Raw genomic sequence first — 8,026 nt, forward strand, 5'->3', positions numbered from 1 at the left:
CTCTATGAAAAAATTAAAAAAAAAAATCTGTTTTCCTTACCTGCTTCAAGATCTAAGTGGGCGATATCTGAAGAAAAAAAAAAGAGCGGAGGGAGGGGTGGTGGGGTCTGGTGGAGGAGGGAAAGTGAAGAAGAAGAAGAGAGGAGGGAGGGTGGATGTCGGGGTGGGGGAGGGAAATTGAAGAAGAAGAGAGAAAGGGGGTGGGGGATTTTCTTTTTTATTTTTTATTTTAATACTTTTAAATTAAATTTTTTGTACTCACTTGCTTTTAAACGTGTGTAACCACACACTCTATCCGACTCAACAAAATAAACGCCACATAAGCTTGGTCAATGGTCAGAGAGGTTTAAAATACATGTTTTGAACAAGTTTAGGGGTTTAGATGACACTTTGAGGAGTACGAACACCGGCATGACAAAACTGGACAAGTACAGGGGCCTCCCAGGCTATTCCGCCTTTATTATAGAAATTTTGTACTTCTTTTTACGATCTTCAATATTGTCTAAGAAAAAATAAAATCATAAAATTTATCCGTAAAAGTTTTGAGGCCTCAAAGGTTTGGGGGGCTAAAGCAAATGTTTACTAGCTTCACCCTTGAGCCACCCCTGATAACAACCATCAAACTAACGAACAAGTATCAGTATTTAATATATTTTGAAAATCTAATTTTGGGTTTGGCTTTGTGAAAGAAAACGATGAAAAATAATGATAGCAGCAAGTATCGGGAGAATTCGGTTTGCGTTTTGCTTATTGATTTGTCAATTTTATAGTTTTTTTTAAAATATAAAGTGTTTAAAGAAATTCTGTATGATACCAATAAGGGAAAAAGTTACCCCTATAGGAAAAAAACTGTCCGAGTTCAATTTATACGTTCTTATGTTCAAAATGAATGAAAACACACTGGTAGGGTTTCGAACTCACGTCTTTGAAAACAGAAAGCTTCTTTAACCTGTGCATTACCACTTAAGCGAAACATCGCCTCTTCTTGTTTTTTCTTTCTTTCCGGTGAGTTTTCTTATAATTTTTCCTTTTTTCTTTACTTTGTTACACCAATTTTGTCTGATGTTTAATTATTTTCCCTAGATTTTATACCTTTTTTTATGTGCTTGTGTATTCCGTATTCTTAGTTTACACGCACAATATCTATGGATAAACCCTCCAAAATACACATGCATTTTGATCGGTGCGATACAATCAGAAAGCCTAAAAACAAAAGAAGAGAATGTTTTCGACTTCTGCTACCTTTAATTTTATCTTTTGAGATATTATTGATTTAGAATTTACACGTGTCCATGAAATTAATTTTATATTTTTGTTTCATTTTTCTTTCTTAATTCTATATACGATTTTGCATATTTGGTCTATTCTGTTTTTTGATTCTGTATATCATGTGGATAATTGCTCAAATGCCCCCTTGTATAGTAAGGGCTAATTTTGTTTTTTCTTATAGGGTGACTTTCCATGGAAAATTTCTACTAAGGTGCACAAACTGAAGCACAGCCCATTGAATTGCAAAAAAAGAGTAGTGAAAAGGGAAGAACTTTGATGCAGCCTAGGTGTTTGACGGTTTACCTAAAATAACTGAATAACTTTGTGTGCACTTCTTTTTCCAGCAATCCCGATTGAACAATATATCATGCATTCTACATCATTTATTTAAAGAGACATTTTCTTGAAATGTATTCAATTTGTTTCCATCTATGTGTTGTGTGCATTAGCTCTTGCCTGTTTCTGTAGAAAATATTCCGCAAACTAATTGTTTATGAGGTTCCAGAAAGAGCTTAGTCTTGATTTATACAGCTATTGTCTCCTCTTATTTGTTTATGGCTCTTTCATTAGTTCATCTCCTGGTCACCATCTGCATTAGTATTTACTCTTTTTTCGTTTTTTGTTTCTATGAAGCATGTTTTATCATTACTGGCATCAAGAAGGTGCAAAGAGTACAAAAGTAAATATGCCAGCTCCATTACATGATAAAATGATAGGACCCGGGAGACTGCCAAAAAACCAAAAAATCTGGAGAAGCCTTAGTATGACTATGCAGAGTTAAAGAGCTAACAAAATCTAAGGGCCCGTTTGGCCATGAAATTTTTTCACTTTTTTCCAGAAACGTTTTCACTTTATTTGTAAATCAACGTTTGGCCATGAAGATTCCAAATACAATTTGAAGCTGTATTTGGAATTTGAAAAACACCAAAAAACTTGTTTTCACTTTCAATACATTATAAACAACCAAATATTCTTTGCAAAAACTATAACCAAACACAACTCTATCTTCAACTCCAACTCCAAAATACCAAATAAAGTGGAAAATATTTGGTTTTCATGGCCAAATGCCTACTGAGAAAGCAGTAGAACGATTCACATATGACTGATTGGACCAACAAAAGAGACTAAACAGACATCTAGCGGATCAGTTAGGAATTGAAATTCCATCAAAGCACCTGCTGTTCCTTTCTGTCTAAAGGCACCAGAAATTCATGCTGGTGTCATTCTCCAGGAGTTCCTGGTGGCCCTATCAACTCTTCAGCGGCTCCAGCTCACAACAACTTCTTTGCTAGTCTGAGGCATCATGCGGTGTTGAGGCTAAAGAGGGAAAAGAGAGCATATGCCACATGTCTGCAGCCGCCATACAATGCAAGAATAGATGATTAATTGATTCTGCATTTTCTGACACAAAAAACATCTGCTAACCAGCTGGAAACTTCTTCTACAAAGATTGTCTTGTTGAAGAAGTGCTCCAGGCTAGTGCTACTGCCCAGATTTTTCTCATAAGTTGGGATTTTTTTTTTTTAATAACCTTGGTGTCCGGGCCAGCATGTGTGCACTTGCCTAATTCCACGCGATATGAAAGAGTTGGTCTTTGTTATGTGATAGAAAAACTGGATGATTTTCTATTACTTGGAGCCAAAGGATGCTGAATTACTTGGAGCCAAAGAATGCTCAATTACTTGGAGCCAAAGAATGCTAAGATGTGGAGGAGAATTGAAGAGCTCATGTAGCACACTTGGAGCTCAAGTCATTTAATGCCTATAAAATGAGAGGAAATTCTTCTTTGTTTAGCATCTCAAAAGTCATACAATACATTGTAGTGAGTAGAGAGTTGAGAGAACAATTCTCTTAGGTGTAATTGGGAAATCTCCCCTTCCTTTGTTAATAATATAAAGACAACTGTTCTCTGGTGGACGTAGGATCATTTTGATCCGAACCACGTTAAATCTTGTGGTCTTTCTTTTATGTTTCCGCTAACACGATACATGCCACCTCCCACCAGCAACAGATACTAGGTAACTCTGTCCATCAAGCCTAGGACAGATGAGAAGAAATCACCTAGTGTTTTTGTCTCCGCTGGATTTGAAGCTACGACCTCATGGTTCTCAACCCACTTCATTGACCACTAAGCCACACCCTTAGGTGCTCATGAGTTGGGACTTGAGGCTAGGTTTTTTATGATCCTCAGGAGGTGTATGAGCCTCATTAGTTGATCGAGTAAATTAGATTAGAAATTGGTGGAAGTAATAGAAAGAAGCAGCAATAGCTGTTTATAGATGGCATCAGTGTTATCAAAAGCAAAAAGCGCAAAAAAACTCTAAGATCAGCTGGGGCTTTAAGCGCAAAGGCGCAAATAAAGTGTGGGCTTTAATGAAAAAAGGGGCAATGGTGCAAAAATACAAATATATATATGGTTAGTTCAAGACTAATAATAATAAGCATGAATAACAAATATATGGACAAAGAAATTGTAAAAACATTATGATAAAGTGAAATATCAATTATCAAGTGCCATCTCTTCAAGAGAGGCTCATTGGCAAGGAAAATATGTCTTAGAGCCTTGATGATGACACTGAAGCGCACATAAAGCGAGGTGAAGCGTTCTATGTTTTGAGCCTCGCTTCAGGGCTTAAGCGCGCCTTTGACAACACTGGATGGCATCCAGTGAAGTTGGCTCCATTTTCCATTTTCCATGTCGGGAGTATGTATTTCAGTCTGTGTAGCTCCTCTAATACTTGTATTAAGACATGCTTAATTCTGTAATATGTTGATAAGTGAGTAAAATGGTGGAAGCAGTTTTCCAACTTTAGCTATTGCGAGAGATTACCAGAACCAAGGAAACTATGCTTTCGCAGACTCAATTGCACTAGTTGCAGTGGCGAATTTAGGGCCTTTTTTTGGAGCACGTGAACACATGGTCTCGCAAAAAAACTAGGTATTTTATGTATATATTTTCTAAAATTAGTATAATACTACCTACGGGAACACATACTACAAAAGACTAAATGGTGCACTTGGTTGAAAATTAAGTGGTGAACCGATGCTCCAGAAATCCTAGATTCACCTCTGACTAGTTGGGTGGAACTTCTACTTTTAATGGTGCCAAATAAATCATAATCTGTGTTCTCCCCTCCCCGACAAAAATAAGAAAGAAGATAAGAATGTGATGGAATTATTAAATAATCTCAATGGGCAGTACATCTCTCTGCTCAACTGAAAGTGACATCTTATCTCCCTATTTATTTAATCTTCCTTTGCTCTTGTCTTTGGCATTTGGAGACATGAGGACATGAGGTCTGCAAAGTCCTCTTCTTTTGATTAGTTAAGATGTTTCAGGTACTAATGTACTTCCACCGGAATCAGATGATGCAAGTAGCAAATGCTCCCCATATGCGGACTTAGGTGTCGTAACATTTGTGAAGTTATTGGGGAAAATTGTGAGTGTGCTATTGTCTAGAGCCTGTTTGGATGGGGCTTATGGCTTTTGACTTATAAGGCAGCAGTCTTAAGTTAGGAAATCTAATATATGGCTGTTGGCTTATTTTTGTTAGTTTGGCCTTAAAACAAGTGCTTAAATACACTTTTTTATCTTACCCAAACATTACAAAAGTGCTTAAAAGCTATTGGGGCTGAAAAGCACCTAAAATAATCCAATCCAAACAGGCTCCTAGTGTCGATGTTCCTTTGAATTAGGTTGTATTTGGAGCAACCTCCCTTTGGTGTCCAAGAATAGGCCTTGCGTGTTGAAAGAACAAAATATAAAAAGGATACAAATGTGTCTACTTTTTCCAGGGCATGTCAGTTTCTCCTGAGTGTCTGACTCCAACATGTTAAATTAGGTATTGTGTCTGTGCTCCGTTGTTCTCTGCCATTACAGCTTATTTGGATGCTTTTGCAGCTAGAGAAACTCTAATCCGGTTCTTGGACTACTAGTCTACTGGCACATGTCAAACTCCAGTATGTTACTTTGGTCTTCATGCATTGTAGATCAAGCTTGTTTGGTTCCTTTGGAGCTCTTAATTCTACTTAGATTCCTAGACTACTAATATACTGTCCTACTTGTCCTGTTTATGCTAAGGTTATTGGTCATGTCCAGGATAATGCTTCTTCTCAGCTCTTTCAATGTTCGTCAGTGTTAACTATGCCTCTAATGCTATTAGGAACTCATTAAATTTGGTTGATTTCTCTTCTGATTTAATAACAAATAAGCCCCAAGCCGGAGCTATAATCTTTCTGCTTCCAGTTGTAGACTCGAGAAATCCCTAAATTTTCCTAGCTTTAAGGAGTTCTAATTCTTTCTATTTTATGTTAAGCTGTTAGCAAATGAGGATTAAGAGATATTGGAACATTGAGCTGCATGAACTAGCAGGGCGGATGTGATGTACCGGTTCCCTTAAGCACAGTAATATTCTGGGACAGTGTTTGTAGAACTCCGTTACTGTTGGTGACTGTCAATGTCTTAAACAGTTGATGGTTCTTTATACTCAGTTACGGCCCCGTCTGCTATAGTCACAAAGGAAAAAGAGATATGTTTGTCTCCTACTTATTAAGAATTTTTTAAAAAAGAGAGATAATTACAGTCCAATGCCTTTTGGTGATCTAAATTACAAAGAGCCAGCAAATGTATAGGTTTTGTATATTAATTATAAATATGCATAATCAGTGTATAGGTTTTATATATTTCGGCTAGCGCCCATTATGAATTTTGGCCGACAGGCCAAAAATGCAAAAAGTCCATAAAAATGGATATACGGTCATCTCCACTTTACTCTTATTCGTAACTGTCAATGACTGACTTTTTCAATCCTTATGTATCATTTTTGTTGTGGTAAAAGTCGGTGGAATTCTCTAGCTCAAAAACATTTATAAAATGATGGCTAAAATATATTTGTAAATCATTCTGGTACTTTTTATTGTACTCCTTAGTTACAGGGTTGTTTCCTTTACTGCAGTATCAACGTAGGAACCGAATCTACAAAGGGTAGCAGCGCCAGTTGAGAGCTGCTTCACAAAAGGAGGAAGGTGGAGATGGTGGTGGTGGTCATCACTGACCTTTATTCTTGATCATGGTTTTATCAACCGAAAGGTATGGAAGTAACTGTATGTCGTTTTGAATTTTGAAACAAAGAATCAAATCAGTTGCATTTTATGTGAGCTGTGGATAATTGAAATGGCTCTGTTCAGTTTCTTTCTCATGTGGCCATGTTTTGTGGCTGATATCAACGTATGTTTTAAAGGGCACATTTGCTACCACTTGCACTGAGGACTTTGGTTTCAGTTTTTTCTTGGAAATTTGGGACTCATCAAATGGAATGATCATTTTTTTCAAGTGTATTATGTAATCAATTCGGAAGGATCGAATCTTGTTATATAGGAAATAACAAGAACAGCTAAAACCTAAGATACAGCTTAACATCAATTTCGGAAGGATCCAATCTCCATTAGTTTTGTGTCTCTTGCAAACACTTCTTAGATAAATTAATTTGGCTAGTAATTGATCTGCATTTTCAATTGTAACCATATGTTATCTTGCGTAATAATGGAATCATAATTTGCATGCGCAGGTAGTTCTTTATTTATTCGTATAGCCTAAATTTCATCACGTAAGTATCCTAATATAATATATTAGCTAGGCTTGTAATGATGTACCCTTTTATCTTAATTAGAAATATAATGCTGTACCTGTTTATCTTAAGAAAATGAATACTCTAAGTTCAACTTAATAAGTGGTTATCTATTAGTCTAGACTCCAAGTTATGGTAGAAAATTGATGGGTGCAACAAAGGCTACCAAACCTAGTATGCAACAACTAGCTTAGTTCAACTACTCAAGAAACTATCACATGATGTTGTTAGCATTACTTATAGGATAGTCGCTCCACCATATTGTTATGGAGTTTTACTCGTACAAAGTTGAAGCTCTTGTATATTCACAACTTTTTAATGAGGGCAATTCGCCCTTCTTTTGGGTGGTCTTTAAATTTTGCCCCTCATATTTGAAACCTTTAAGTTTTGCCCTTCGGCTAAACCCCATGAGTTCCAGGTTCGAACCCCCACACAGTCAAAACTTAACAAAAAAAATCTCAAGGCAGAGTTTAAATTCTCTATGCCCCCACCGGCATACACTTGTGAAGGAATTACCAAAGTTATGCTAGACCCGGCATACTTATGCCTTATGGGCAGACTTGACATAAGTATGCCGGGTCCGACATAACTTTGATAATTCCTTCACAAGTTTATGCCGGATCCGGCATAAAAGTTTGCCCATTAAAAGTATGGCCCCAACGGCATAAACTTGTTAAGGAATTACCAAACTTATGCCGGTCCCGGCATACTTATGCCTTATGGGCAGACTTGGCATAAGTATGTCGGGTCCGGCATAACTTTGGTAATTCCTTCACAAGTTTATGCCTGATCCGGCATAAAAGTTTGCCCATTAAAAGTATGCCCCCACCGGATGAGGGTACCTAGGAAGAATTTCATTGTCCTCCTTCCAATATTATTACAGAACTAAAAGGCTTCATGGTAAAAACTTTGTGCGTGGCCTCTTCCACTCATCGTCATGCAAATGCTGTCATAGTGTTAATACTCATGAAAAATTATCATAGTGTTAATACTCATGAAAAACTAGGCTTAGATATAATGGAACAAAATCACGACAACTACTTTTTTCTAACCCCATAATATATTAACAAGAGCAGTTATAATATATCCAATACAGGAAATGTAGCAAAGAAAGTCTTTAGGTCACATTG

The 8,026-nt window shown here is 36.9% G+C and overlaps 1 long non-coding RNA gene across 3 annotated transcripts; it reads left to right on the forward strand.

The window, feature by feature from the left end:
* The first annotated feature begins 795 nt into the window (after positions 1-795).
* Positions 796-6,835, forward strand: LOC132614099 (uncharacterized). 3 transcript variants are annotated; one of them, XR_009572183.1, is made up of 4 exons: positions 796-1,005; positions 1,451-4,709; positions 5,171-5,229; positions 6,225-6,835. It is a non-coding gene; the product is annotated as an uncharacterized LOC132614099 (long non-coding RNA). The 3 variants fall into 3 exon arrangements; XR_009572184.1 differs by lacking the exon at positions 5,171-5,229 and having other exon boundaries at positions 797-1,005; XR_009572182.1 differs by lacking the exon at positions 5,171-5,229 and having other exon boundaries at positions 824-1,005; positions 1,451-1,556; positions 6,225-6,716.
* Positions 6,836-8,026: the final 1,191 nt, after the last annotated feature.

This window comes from Lycium barbarum, chromosome 10 (genome assembly GCF_019175385.1).
Source record: "Lycium barbarum isolate Lr01 chromosome 10, ASM1917538v2, whole genome shotgun sequence".
NCBI classification, from domain to species: domain Eukaryota; kingdom Viridiplantae; phylum Streptophyta; class Magnoliopsida; order Solanales; family Solanaceae; genus Lycium; species Lycium barbarum.